This window comes from Cherax quadricarinatus, chromosome 26 (assembly GCF_038502225.1).
Source record: "Cherax quadricarinatus isolate ZL_2023a chromosome 26, ASM3850222v1, whole genome shotgun sequence".
Taxonomy (NCBI): Eukaryota; Metazoa; Arthropoda; class Malacostraca; order Decapoda; family Parastacidae; genus Cherax; species Cherax quadricarinatus.
The window spans coordinates 187,230-200,925 of record NC_091317.1 but is presented as its reverse complement, the minus strand read 5'-3'; positions in this window follow the sequence as shown (position 1 = coordinate 200,925).

The following is a 13,696-nucleotide window of genomic DNA, read 5'->3' as shown; positions in this document are numbered from 1 at the left end:
AGAGGGAGACAAGAAAGATAATGGAGCTACCCAGAGGTGTCCCTCAGGGGATACTTAAAACTCATGAAACCACTTAAGGCTCCTTCTTCGAGGATACCTAATTATAGTTTAAGATGTGATATATATATTTGGTTTTGTATCCCAGATGATATTTCTTGCGCAGTTGGGAGAGAAAAAAGTGGTAAGCAGCGCCTGTTTTGCAGTGAGTAGTGCACAAGACGACCTCCAGGCTGTACAAGAATGGTATACAATACCGACAAGATGAAATTGAGACACATGTGCAACATCTGGGTATCTTTATTGTAGACGTTTCGCCATCCAGTGGCTTCATCAATACAAATTCCAGGACATAACATGAAGACAGGAGAACTATGTACAGAAGATGAGGTAATCAGTCCCTCAACATAGCAGTAGGTGCGAAGAGCACTGGATAGGTATAGTCATAGCCATAGGCATAGTCCACTGGGAAATCCCGCCTACCAGTGACTATGCCTTCGTCTGCTACCCGTCCCATTTCCACCTGACGTTACTATATAAGCGTCAGGCGCCTTGCTTCTGCTTCAGAATCTCCACGACTATGGTGCTCTTCGCACCTACTGCTAGGCTGAGGGACTGATTACCTCATCTTCTGTACATAGTTCTCCTGTCTTCAAGTTATGTCCTGGAATTTGTATTGATAAAGCCACTGGATGGCGAAACGTCTACAATAAAGATACCCAGATGCTGCACATGTGTCTCAATTTCACAACCTTCAGGCGCTGTGCGTGTCGACACTCTTCATGACCTTGCAGTGACTACAGTCTTCATGACCTTGCAGTGACTTCAGTCTTCATGACCTTGCAGTGACTTCAGTCTTCATGACCTTGCAGTGACTTCAGTCTTCATGACCTTGCAGTGACTTCAGTGCACACGACTTTGCAGCGACTCCAGTCTTCATGATTCTGCAGTAACTTCAGTCTTCATGAACTTTCATTGACTTCAGATTGTCACTGATAATTCACCGTCAGCTGCACCAACTCTCACACTCACCGATGTCTATGACCGTCATTTCCATATAAAAAAAATTAAAACACAGTCATATTGATGAACAAGAATGTGCAACACCAGAGCATCTTCACTGAGAAACGTTTCGCTCGCTACCAGAGGCTTTATCAATCTAACACAGACAACAGAACAGAGCCTTCCATAGTGGAGGTGGAAGAAGCGGAGAGATGCAGCACCTGCAGACGCGGTCACAAGTGGGCAGGGCCCCGAGTAGTGTAAATGGGCCAACCTAATATAATTCTTGTGCAAAAGATATGACAGCAAATTATTATTATACTTAATTATTATTACTATTATTTTCATCGTTATTATTATTATTATTATTATTATTATTATTATTATTATTATTATTATTATTATTATTATTATTATTATTATTATTATTATTATTATTATTATTATTGTTGTTGTTGCTGTCGATGTTCTTGTTAAAGCACTTATTATAAGAGATGCGAGTGTGTGCAATTTTATTAATAAACAGAGAATGTTATATCCACAAAAAGCGTTCAACCCGTACGGGTCACAGTGCGCCTTAGTAAGGTAATAAAGATGCAATTAAAGTGGAGGCCACTTAAAAAGGGGGCAAGTGTTTCAGGAGTGCACTTGACCTTGTGACCTCCACCTGCAGTGAGACGACCGTGACTGACCTTGACGATGCTGTATAACACAATGACCTTTTGTCTTTCTATGGATCTTATTATACTTCCTCAGGTGAACAATGTAAGGTGACTAACACCCAGGTACCTACTGACTGCTAGATAAACAGGGTCAGCAGGTGTAACATATGATCTTCACCTTCAGTGACCCTCAAGTTCAGCCTGAGTGTAAACAAGAGACTTGTTCTCACGTCTGGCCAGCTCTGGTAATCGAACCTGAGGTCCTTTCTATTATAAACAACGAAAATTATTGTTTCTTCATTATATGAAATACAGTTGCCTAAATTATGAAATTGCAAATAATAATAATAATAATAATAAAAGTAATAATAATAATAATAATAATAATAATAATAATAATAATAATAATAATAATAATAATAATAATAATAATAATAATAATAATAATAATAACAACAACAACAACAACAACAATATTACAATCTATTGTTATTATTTCTACTAACTTTCCATAAAACTCTACGGATAAAATTACTCCATTATGACTTCCAGGACAACTTGGACTGTGTTTTAAGGAGATTTTTGTACAACCTAGAGACGTGTGTACAGCTTAGAGACGTGTGTACAGCTTAGAGACGTGTGTACAGCTTAGAGACGTGTGTACAGCTTAGAGACGTGTGTACAGCTTAGAGACGTGTGCACAGCTTAGAGACGAGTGCACAGCTTAGAGACGTGTGTACAGCTTAGAGACGTGTGTACAGCTTAGAGACGTGTGTACAGCTTAGAGACGTGTGTACAGCTTAGAGACGTGTGTACAGCTTAGAGACGTGTGTACAGCTTAGAGACGTGTGTACAGCTTAGAGACGTGTGTACAGCTTAGAGACATGTGTACAGCTTAGAGACGTGTGCACAGCTTAGAGACGTGTGCACAGCTTAGAGACGTGTGTATAGCTTAGAGACGTGTGTACAGCTTAGAGATGTGTGTGTACAGCTTAGAGACGTGTGTACAGTTTAGAGACGTGTGCACAGCTTAGAGACGTGTGCACAGCTTAGAGACGTGTGTATAGCTTAGAGACGTGTGTACAGCTTAGAGACGTGTGTACAGCTTAGAGATGTGTGTACAATTTAGAGAAGTGTACAGCTTAGAGATGTGCGAGAGAAGACATGACTGACTACACTGAAATAATACACGACTAATTACACTGAGAAAGACATGGTTCATTACTATAAGATAAGAAATAATTACACTGAGAAAATATGACTGATTACACTGAAAGAAGACATGACTAATTACACTCAGAGAAAACGTGACTAATTACACTTTAAAAAAACATGACTAATTACATTGACAGAAGACATGACTGAAAATACTGAACATGCAAGTAAAAACATTTAATGTATTCACATTTCTGAGCAATATGTGAAGATATAAAAACTGGCCAAGTGTGGTTGGTACCTGTTGTGTGTTAACCTGTGTGCCACCGGACGGAGTACAAAACCAGTACAAGGGCAGCACGAGACCAGCAGGAGGCTAGCACGAGGCCAGCACGAGGCCAGCAGGAGGCCAGCAGGAGGCCAGCAGGAGGCCAGCAGGAGGCCAGCACGAGGCCAGCAGGAGGCCAGCAGGAGGCCAGCAGGAGGCCAGCAGGAGGCCAGCAGGAGGCCAGCACGAGGCCAGCACGAGGCCAGCACGAGGCCAGCACGAGGCCAGCACGAGGCCAGCACGAGGCCAGCACGAGGCCAGCACGAGGCCAGCACCAACGATGGAGGTAAGGGAGCAGAACAATAAATCAAGGAAATAACGAATACAAAACAAAGTAGATACAAGGATACTCGGTGCCATAAACTGATTCACGTTACAAATTAACGAAGAAATTGTAGGAGTTATATAGATACCTGTTAAAAATGTTAATGGTACCAGTACATGAGTACCAGTATATATTTAACCTCCTCTACTCCTCCAAGAGAAGGAGGAGGGGGGTAAGGTATGGGGTAGATCTAAGAATGTAGTATTAGAGTGTGCAGCAGAAATTTGTTGGTATAGGAAGATAGGTGCAGGTGGGAAGAGGGGTGATTGGTGGAATGACGAGGTAAAGATGGTGACAAGGGAGAAAAAATGGAATGCGAAAGGTGTCTACAGTGTAGAAGTGATATACGGAACGAGGAGTATATGGAGAGCATAAGAGAGGTTAGAGGAGAGGTGAGTGTAAAAGGAGATCCATTGAGAGAGTTGAAGGAAGGAATAACACCGTCTAGGAGTGAGGAAGAGCCAGATGTGAGTGTGGAGGAGGTGCTTGAGGCAGTGAGTAAAGTGCAACGGGGTAAAGTAACTGGGATAGATGGAATTAAGCCATAACTGTTAAAAGCAGGTGGAATATAGTTTTGGAATGGTTGATGCATTTGTTCAATATATGATTGAAGGAAGGGGAAGGTACCTTATGACTGGCAGAGAGCGTGCATAGTTCCTTTGTATAAAGGAAACGGAACAAAAGTATTACTATTATTAAAAGAATTATGGGTCAGACAGACGAACAAGGAGGATCTAGGAGGATCAAAGTGCTTACACTGAAGCATATACTCAGATAAAGGTAAGAAACTTTTCATTGCATTTATAGATCTACAAAAGGCATATGCGAGGAAGAATATGACAAATAATATGGCAGAAGTTGCAAATATATGGAATAGGTGATAGGTTACTTGAAGATGTAGATGCGGATACCAAGACTCAGGTTATGTAGGAGAGAGGGAGATTATTTTCCAGTAAAAGTAGGCCTTAAACATGGATATTTAACATATTTATAGTTGAGATTGTAAAATACGTGAATACTATGGTGTCAGTGAGAGGTATGGGATTGAAAGATAATGAATCTGGTACGGAGTGGGAGTTATATCAGTTGCTTTTTTGCCAGTGACACTCAGTGAGACTCATCCCTTGGAACTACAAATCAGTGAATCCAAAGAATTTAAATGGGAAGGGAAGTAACTCAAGGAATGAAAACAAGCTCAGGACTTAAGGGTAGACATGACACTTGACCTATCTCCCAAGATAAGTGTAAGAATAAGATGACATCAGCATGACACAACAAGGTTAGTCAACACGAGGAGTGCCTTCTGAAGTAAGGACTTAACTCTCCATCCCTGACGTGAAGTAAATTCTTGAGTGTTCAGCAGGTAATGTATCTGCTGATAAAGAATTAGACCCACGTGCAACACCTTCCTTGGATACCCAACCCAACCCGTGTCTTTATCACTTCAAGAGAGAAATGACATGCGAAGATAGCACAGATGAGGCAATCTTACGTGACAATAATGTGTCCGTGAAGCTCGACACTTGAGTGGTGCCAGTTCCTGCTAGAAACTGGTATTAGCTCTTACTTACACACACACACACACACACACACACACACACACACACACACACACACACAGAGTTTCAATTCTGAGAAATTACTATTTTAATAACCATCAGGGAGGTAAAAAACAAGAACCTTGGCAAGCCACCGCAGCGCATATTAAAAAAAAATTGAAAGAGGAAAGAACGTACAAAAAAAAATATTGAAACAGAACAAAAAAAAAAAAACCCCTTGGAGGACAAGGAGACAAACAGAAAAAATGGCGACCCACATTTAGAAATATCACGTAGTGAAGCAGGAAGTAAATATATCAGTAAATAGGTTGAAGTCTGGAGAAAAGAGACAGAAGCCAGACATAAGTAATTTCATCCTGGAAATAAATTCTTTTACTGGGAAAGAGTGAAGGCTGCACGAGTGATCGAGTCTTCAGACTTCACATTACAGGCGAAAATAAATGGAATAGAGAAAGTCAGATGTGAAAAAAGTCTCTTAAGTGAAGTTCATAACATATTACATGTCCTGAACTATATGTAAATGGCTTAGTCAACACCCACATGACACACATCATTATTATTATTATTAATTACATTTTAATAATAATAATAATATTAATAATAATAATAATAATAATAATAATAATAATAATAATAATAATAATAATAATTATTATTATTATTATTATTATTATTATTATTATTATTATTATTTTCGTTGCAAAGCGGAGTTTTCTGTCCACGCCATACTAATTAACAACATGTAAGTGTACAACATGGAAATGTACAAAATAGAAGTGTACAACATACAAGTATACAACATACAAGTGTGCAATATGCAAATGTACAACATACAAGTGTACAACATACAAGTGTGCAATATGCAAATGTACAACATACAAGTGTACAACATACAAGTGTGCAATATGCAAATGTACAACATACAAGTGTAAAACATACAAGTGTACAACATGCAAATGTACAACATACAAGTGTACAACATACAAGTGTACAACATACAAGTGTACAACATACAAGTGTACAACATACAAGTGTACAACATGCAAATGTACAACATACAAGTGTACAACATACAAGTGTACAACATACAAGTGTACAACATACAAGTGTATAATATACAAGTGTACAACATACAAGTGTACAACATACAAGTGTATAATATAAAAGTGAACAACATGCAAGTGTACAACATGCAAAATACAGGTGGAAAACATTCATGACGACACTATTCTGCCAAGATCAATAAAGGTATAAAGAAGCAACATACCAGCCCTGGTTCACAAAGATCAATAAAGGTATAAAGAAGCAACATGCCAGCCCTGGTTCACAAAGATCAATAAAGGTATAAAGAAGCAACATACCAGCCCTGGTTCACAAAGATCAATAAAGGTATAAAGGAGCAACATACCAGCCCTGGTTCACAAAGATCAATCAAGGTATAAAGAAGCAACATGCCAGCCCTGGTTCACAAAGATCAATAAAGGTATAAAGAAGCAACATACCAGCCCTGGTTCACAAAGATCAATAAAGGTATAAAGAAGCAACATGCCAGCCCTGGTTCACAAAGATCAATAAAGGTATAAAGAAGCAACATGCCAGCCCTGGTTCACAAAGACCAATAAAGGTATAAAGAAGCAACATACCAGCCCTGGTTCACAAAGATCAATAAAGGTATAAAGAAGCAACATACCAGCCCTGGTTCACAAAGATCAATAAAGGTATAAAGAAGCAACATACCAGCCCTGGTTCACAAAGATCAACAAAGGTATAAAGAAGCAACATACCAGCCCTGGTTCACAAAGATCAATAAAGGTATAAAGAAGCAACATGCCAGCCCTGGTTCACAAAGATCAATAAAGGTATAAAGAAGCAACATACCAGCCCTTGTTCACAAAGATCAATAAAGGTATAAAGAAGCAACATGCCAGCCTTGGTTCACAAAGATCAATAAAGGTATAAAGAAGCAACATGCCAGCCCTGGTTCACAAAGATCAATAAAGGTATAAAGAAGCAACATACCAGCCCTGGTTCACAAAGATCAATAAAGGTATAAAGAAGCAACATACCAGCCCTGGTTCACAAAGATCAATAAAGGTATAAAGAAGCAACATACCAGCCCTGGTTCACAAAGATCAATAAAGGTATAAAGAAGCAACATACCAGCCCTGGTTCACAAAGACCAATAAAGGTATAAAGAAGCAACATACCAGCCCTGGTTCACAAAGATCAATAAAGGTATAAAGAAGCAACATACCAGCCCTGGTTCACAAAGATCAATAAAGGTATAAAGAAGCAACATACCAGCCCTGGTTCACAAAGATCAATAAAGGTATAAAGAAGCAACATACCAGCCCTGGTTCACAAAGATCAATAAAGGTATAAAGAAGCAACATACCAGCCCTGGTTCACAAAGATCAATAAAGGTATAAAGAAGCAACATACCAGCCCTGGTTCACAAAGATCAATAAAGGTATAAAGAAGCAACATACCAGCCCTGGTTCACAAAGATCAATAAAGGTATAAAGAAGCAACATACCAGCCCTGGTTCACAAAGATCAATAAAGGTATAAAGAAGCAACATACCAGCCCTGGTTCACAAAGATCAATAAAGGTATAAAGAAGCAACATGCCAGCCCTGGTTCACAAAGATCAATAAAGGTATAAAGAAGCAACATACCAGCCCTGGTTCACAAAGATCAATAAAGGTATAAAGAAGCAACATACCAGCCCTGGTTCACAAAGATCAATAAAGGTATAAAGAAGCAACATACCAGCCCTGGTTCACAAAGATCAATAAAGGTATAAAGAAGCAACATACCAGCCCTGGTTCACAAAGATCAATAAAGGTATAAAGAAGCAACATACCAGCCCTGGTTCACAAAGATCAATAAAGGTATAAAGAAGCAACATACCAGCCCTGGCTCACAAAGACCAATAAAGGTATAAAGAAGCAACATACCAGCCCTGGTTCACAAAGACCAATAAAGGTATAAAGAAGCAACATACTAGCCCTGGTTCACAAAGATCAATAAAGGTATAAAGAAGCAACATACCAGCCCTGGTTCACAAAGATAAATAAAGGTATAAAGAAGCAACATACCAGCCCTGGTTCACAAAGATCAATAAAGGTATAAAGAAGCAACATGCCAGCCCTGGTTCACAAAGATCAATAAAGGTATAAAGAAGCAACATACCAGCCCTGGTTCACAAAGATCAATAAAGGTATAAAGAAGCAACATACCAGCCCTGGTTCACAAAGATCAATAAAGGTATAAAGAAGCAACATACCAGCCCTGGTTCACAAAGATCAATAAAGGTATAAAGAAGCAACATACCAGCCCTGGTTCACAAAGATCAATAAAGGTATAAAGAAGCAACATGCCAGCCCTGGTTCACAAAGATCAATAAAGGTATAAAGAAGCAACATACCAGCCCTGGTTCACAAAGATCAATAAAGGTATAAAGAAGCAACATACCAGCCCTGGTTCACAAAGATCAATAAAGGTATAAAGAAGCAACATGCCAGCCCTGGTTCACAAAGATCAATAAAGGTATAAAGAAGCAACATACCAGCCCTGGTTCACAAAGATCAATAAAGGTATAAAGAAGCAACATACCAGCCCTGGTTCACAAAGATCAATAAAGGTATAAAGAAGCAACATACCAGCCCTGGTTCACAAAGATCAATAAAGGTATAAAGAAGCAACATACCAGCCCTGGTTCACAAAGATCAATAAAGGTATAAAGAAGCAACATACCAGCCCTGGTTCACAAAGATCAATAAAGGTATAAAGAAGCAACATACCAGCCCTGGTTCACAAAGATCAATAAAGGTATAAAGAAGCAACATACCAGCCCTGGTTCTCAGGTATAAAGAAGCAACATACCAGCCCTGGTTCACAAAGATCAATAAAGGTATAAAGAAGCAACATACCAGCCCTGGTTCACAAAGATCAATAAAGGTATAAAGAAGCAACATACCAGCCCTGGTTCACAAAGATCAATAAAGGTATAAAGAAGCAACATACCAGCCCTGGTTCACAAAGATCAATAAAGGTATAAAGAAGCAACATACCAGCCCTGGTTCACAAAGATCAATAAAGGTATAAAGAAGCAACATACCAGCCCTGGTTCACAAAGATCAATAAAGGTATAAAGAAGCAACATACCAGCCCTGGTTCACAAAGATCAATAAAGGTATAAAGAAGCAACATACCAGCCCTGGTTCACAAAGATCAATAAAGGTATAAAGAAGCAACATACCAGCCCTGGTTCACAAAGATCAATAAAGGTATAAAGAAGCAACATACCAGCCCTGGTTCACAAAGATCAATAAAGGTATAAAGAAGCAACATACCAGCCCTGGTTCACAAAGATCAATAAAGGTATAAAGAAGCAACATACCAGCCCTGGTTCACAAAGATCAATAAAGGTATAAAGAAGCAACATACCAGCCCTGGTTCACAAAGATCAATAAAGGTATAAAGAAGCAACATACCAGCCCTGGTTCACAAAGATCAATAAAGGTATAAAGAAGCAACATACCAGCCCTGGTTCACAAAGATCAATAAAGGTATAAAGAAGCAACATACCAGCCCTGGTTCACAAAGATCAATAAAGGTATAAAGAAGCAACATACCAGCCCTGGTTCACAAAGATCAATAAAGGTATAAAGAAGCAACATACCAGCCCTGGTTCACAAAGATCAATAAAGGTATAAAGAAGCAACATACCAGCCCTGGTTCACAAAGATCAATAAAGGTATAAAGAAGCAACATGCCAGCCCTGGTTCACAAAGATCAATAAAGGTATAAAGAAGCAACATACCAGCCCTGGTTCACAAAGATCAATAAAGGTATAAAGAAGCAACATGCCAGCCCTGGTTCACAAAGATCAATAAAGGTATAAAGAAGCAACATACCAGCCCTGGTTCACAAAGATCAATAAAGGTATAAAGAAGCAACATGCCAGCCCTGGTTCACAAAGATCAATAAAGGTATAAAGAAGCAACATACCAGCCCTGGTTCACAAAGATCAATAAAGGTATAAAGAAGCAACATGCCAGCCCTGGTTCACAAAGATCAATAAAGGTATAAAGAAGCAACATACCAGCCCTGGTTCACAAAGATCAATAAAGGTATAAAGAAGCAACATGCCAGCCCTGGTTCACAAAGATCAATAAAGGTATAAAGAAGCAACATACCAGCCCTGGTTCACAAAGATCAATAAAGGTACCAGCCCTGGTACAAAGAAGAAGCAACATCCCAGCCCTGGTTCACAAAGATCAATAAAGGTATAAAGAAGCAACATACCAGCCCTGGTTCACAAAGATCAATAAAGGTATAAAGAAGCAACATACCAGCCCTGGTTCACAAAGATCAATAAAGGTATAAAGAAGCAACATACCAGCCCTGGTTCACAAAGATCAATAAAGGTATAAAGAAGCAACATACCAGCCCTGGTTCACAAAGATCAATAAAGGTATAAAGAAGCAACATACCAGCCCTGGTTCACAAAGATCAATAAAGGTATAAAGAAGCAACATACCAGCCCTGGTTCACAAAGATCAATAAAGGTATAAAGAAGCAACATACCAGCCCTGGTTCACAAAGATCAATAAAGGTATAAAGAAGCAACATACCAGCCCTGGTTCACAAAGATCAATAAAGGTATAAAGAAGCAACATACCAGCCCTGGTTCACAAAGATCAATAAAGGTATAAAGAAGCAACATACCAGCCCTGGTTCACAAAGATCAATAAAGGTATAAAGAAGCAACATACCAGCCCTGGTTCACAAAGATCAATAAAGGTATAAAGAAGCAACATACAACAGCCCTGGTTCACAAAGATAAATAAAGGTATAAAGAAAGCAACATACCAGCCCTGGTTCACAAAGATCAATAAAGGTATAAAGAAGCAACATACCAGCCCTGGTTCACAAAGATCAATAAAAGTATAAAGAAGCAAGATACCAGCCCCAGTTCACAAAGATCAATAAAGGTATAAAGAAGCAACATACCAGCCCTGGTTCACAAAGATCAATAAAGTTATAAAGAAGCAACATACCAGCCCTGGTTCACAAAGATCAATAAAGGTATAAAGAAGCAACATACCAGCCCTGGTTCACAAAGATCAATAAAGGTATAAAGAAGCAACATACCAGCCCTGGTTCACAAAGATCAATAAAGGTATAAAGAAGCAACATACCAGCCCTGGTTCACAAAGACCAATAAAGGTATAAAGAAGCAACATACTAGCCCTGGTTCACAAAGATCAATAAAGGTATAAAGAAGCAACATACCAGCCCTGGTTCACAAAGACCAATAAAGGTATAAAGAAGCAACATACCAGCCCTGGTTCACAAAGATCAATAAAGGTATAAAGAAGCAACATACCAGCCCTGGTTCACAAAGACCAATAAAGGTACAAAGAAGCAACATACCAGCCCTGGTTCACAAAGATCAATAAAGGTATAAAGAAGCAACATGCCAGCCCTGGTTCACAAAGATCAATAAAGGTATAAAGAAGGAACATACCAGCCCTGGTTCACAAAGACCAATAAAGGTATAAAGAAGCAACATACCAGCCCTGGTTCACAAAGATCAATAAAGGTATAAAGAAGCAACATACCAGCCCTGGTTCACAAAGACCAATAAAGGTATAAAGAAGCAACATACCAGCCCTGGTTCACAAAGACCAATAAAGGTATAAAGAAGCAACATACCAGCCCTGGTTCACAAAGACCAACATACCAGCCCTGGTTCACAAAGATCAATAAAGGTATAAAGAAGCAACATACCAGCCCTGGTTCACAAAGATCAATAAAGGTATAAAGAAGCAACATACCAGCTCTGGTTCACAAAGATCAATAAAGGTATAAAGAAGCAACATACCAGCCCTGGTTCACAAAGATCAATAAAGGTATAAAGAAGCAACATACCAGCCCTGGTTCTCAAAGATCAATAAAGGTATAAAGAAGCAACATACCAGCCCTGGTTCACAAAGATCAATAAAGGTAAAAAGAAGAAACATGCCAGCCCTGGTTCACAAAGATCAATAAAGGTATAAAGAAGCAACATACCAGCCCTGGTTCACAAAGATCAATAAAGGTATAAAGAAGCAACATACCAGCCCTGGTTCACAAAGACCAATAAAGGTATAAAGAAGCAACATACCAGCCCTGGTTCACAAAGATCAATAAAGGTATAAAGAAGCAACATACCAGCCCTGGTTCACAAAGATCAATAAAGGTATAAAGAAGCAACATACCAGCCCTGGTTCACAAAGATCAATAAAGGTATAAAGAAGCAACATACCAGCCCTGGTTCACAAAGATCAATAAAGGTATAAAGAAGCAACATACCAGCCCTGGTTCACAAAGATCAATAAAGGTATAAAGAAGCAACATACCAGCCCTGGTTCACAAAGATCAATAAAGGTATAAAGAAGCAACATACCAGCCCTGGTTCACAAAGATCAATAAAGGTATAAAGAAGCAACATGCCAGCCCTGGTTCACAAAGATCAATAAAGGTATAAAGAAGCAACATACCAGCCCTGGTTCACAAAGATCAATAAAGGTATAAAGAAGCAACATACCAGCCCTGGTTCACAAAGACCAATAAAGGTATAAAGAAGCAACATACCAGCCCTGGTTCACAAAGATCAATAAAGGTATAAAGAAGCAACATGCCAGCCAGGTTCACAAAGATCAATAAAGGTATAAAGAAGCAACATATCAGCCCTGGTTCACAAAGATCAATAAAGGTATAAAGAAGCAACATGCCAGCCCTGGTTCACAAAGATCAATAAAGGTATAAAGAAGCAACATGGCAGCCCAGGTTCACAAAGATCAATAAAGGTATAAAGAAGCAACATATCAGCCCTGGTTCACAAAGATCAATAAAGGTATAAAGAAGCAACATGCCAGCCCTGGTTCACAAAGATCAATAAAGGTATAAAGAAGCAACATACCAGCCCTGGTTCACAAAGATCAATAAAGGTATAAAGAAGCAACATACCAGCCCTGGTTCACAAAGATCAATAAAGGTATAAAGAAGCAACATACCAGCCCTGGTTCACAAAGATCAATAAAGGTGTAAAGAAGCAACATGCCAGCCCTGGTTCACAAAGATCAATAAAGGTATAAAGAAGCAACATGCCAGCCCTGGTTCACAAAGATCAATAAAGGTATAAAGAAGCAACATGCCAGCCCTGGTTCACAAAGATCAATAAAGGTATAAAGAAGCAACATACCAGCCCTGGTTCACAAAGACCAATAAAGGTATAAAGAAGCAACATACCAGCCCTGGTTCACAAAGACCAATAAAGGTATAAAGAAGCAACATACCAGCCCTGGTTCACAAAGACCAATAAAGGTATAAAGAAGCAACATACCAGCCCTGGTTCACAAAGACCAATAAAGGTATAAAGAAGCAACATACCAGCCCTGGTTCACAAAGATCAATAAAGGTATAAAGAAGCAACATGCCAGCCCTGGTTCACAAAGATCAATAAAGGTACAAAGAAGTAACATACCAGCCCTGGTTCACAAAGATCAATAAAGGTATAAAGAAGCAACATGCCAGCCCTGGTTCACAAAGATCAATAAAGGTACAAAGAAGCAACATACCAGCCCTGGTTCACAAAGATCAATAAAGGTATAAAG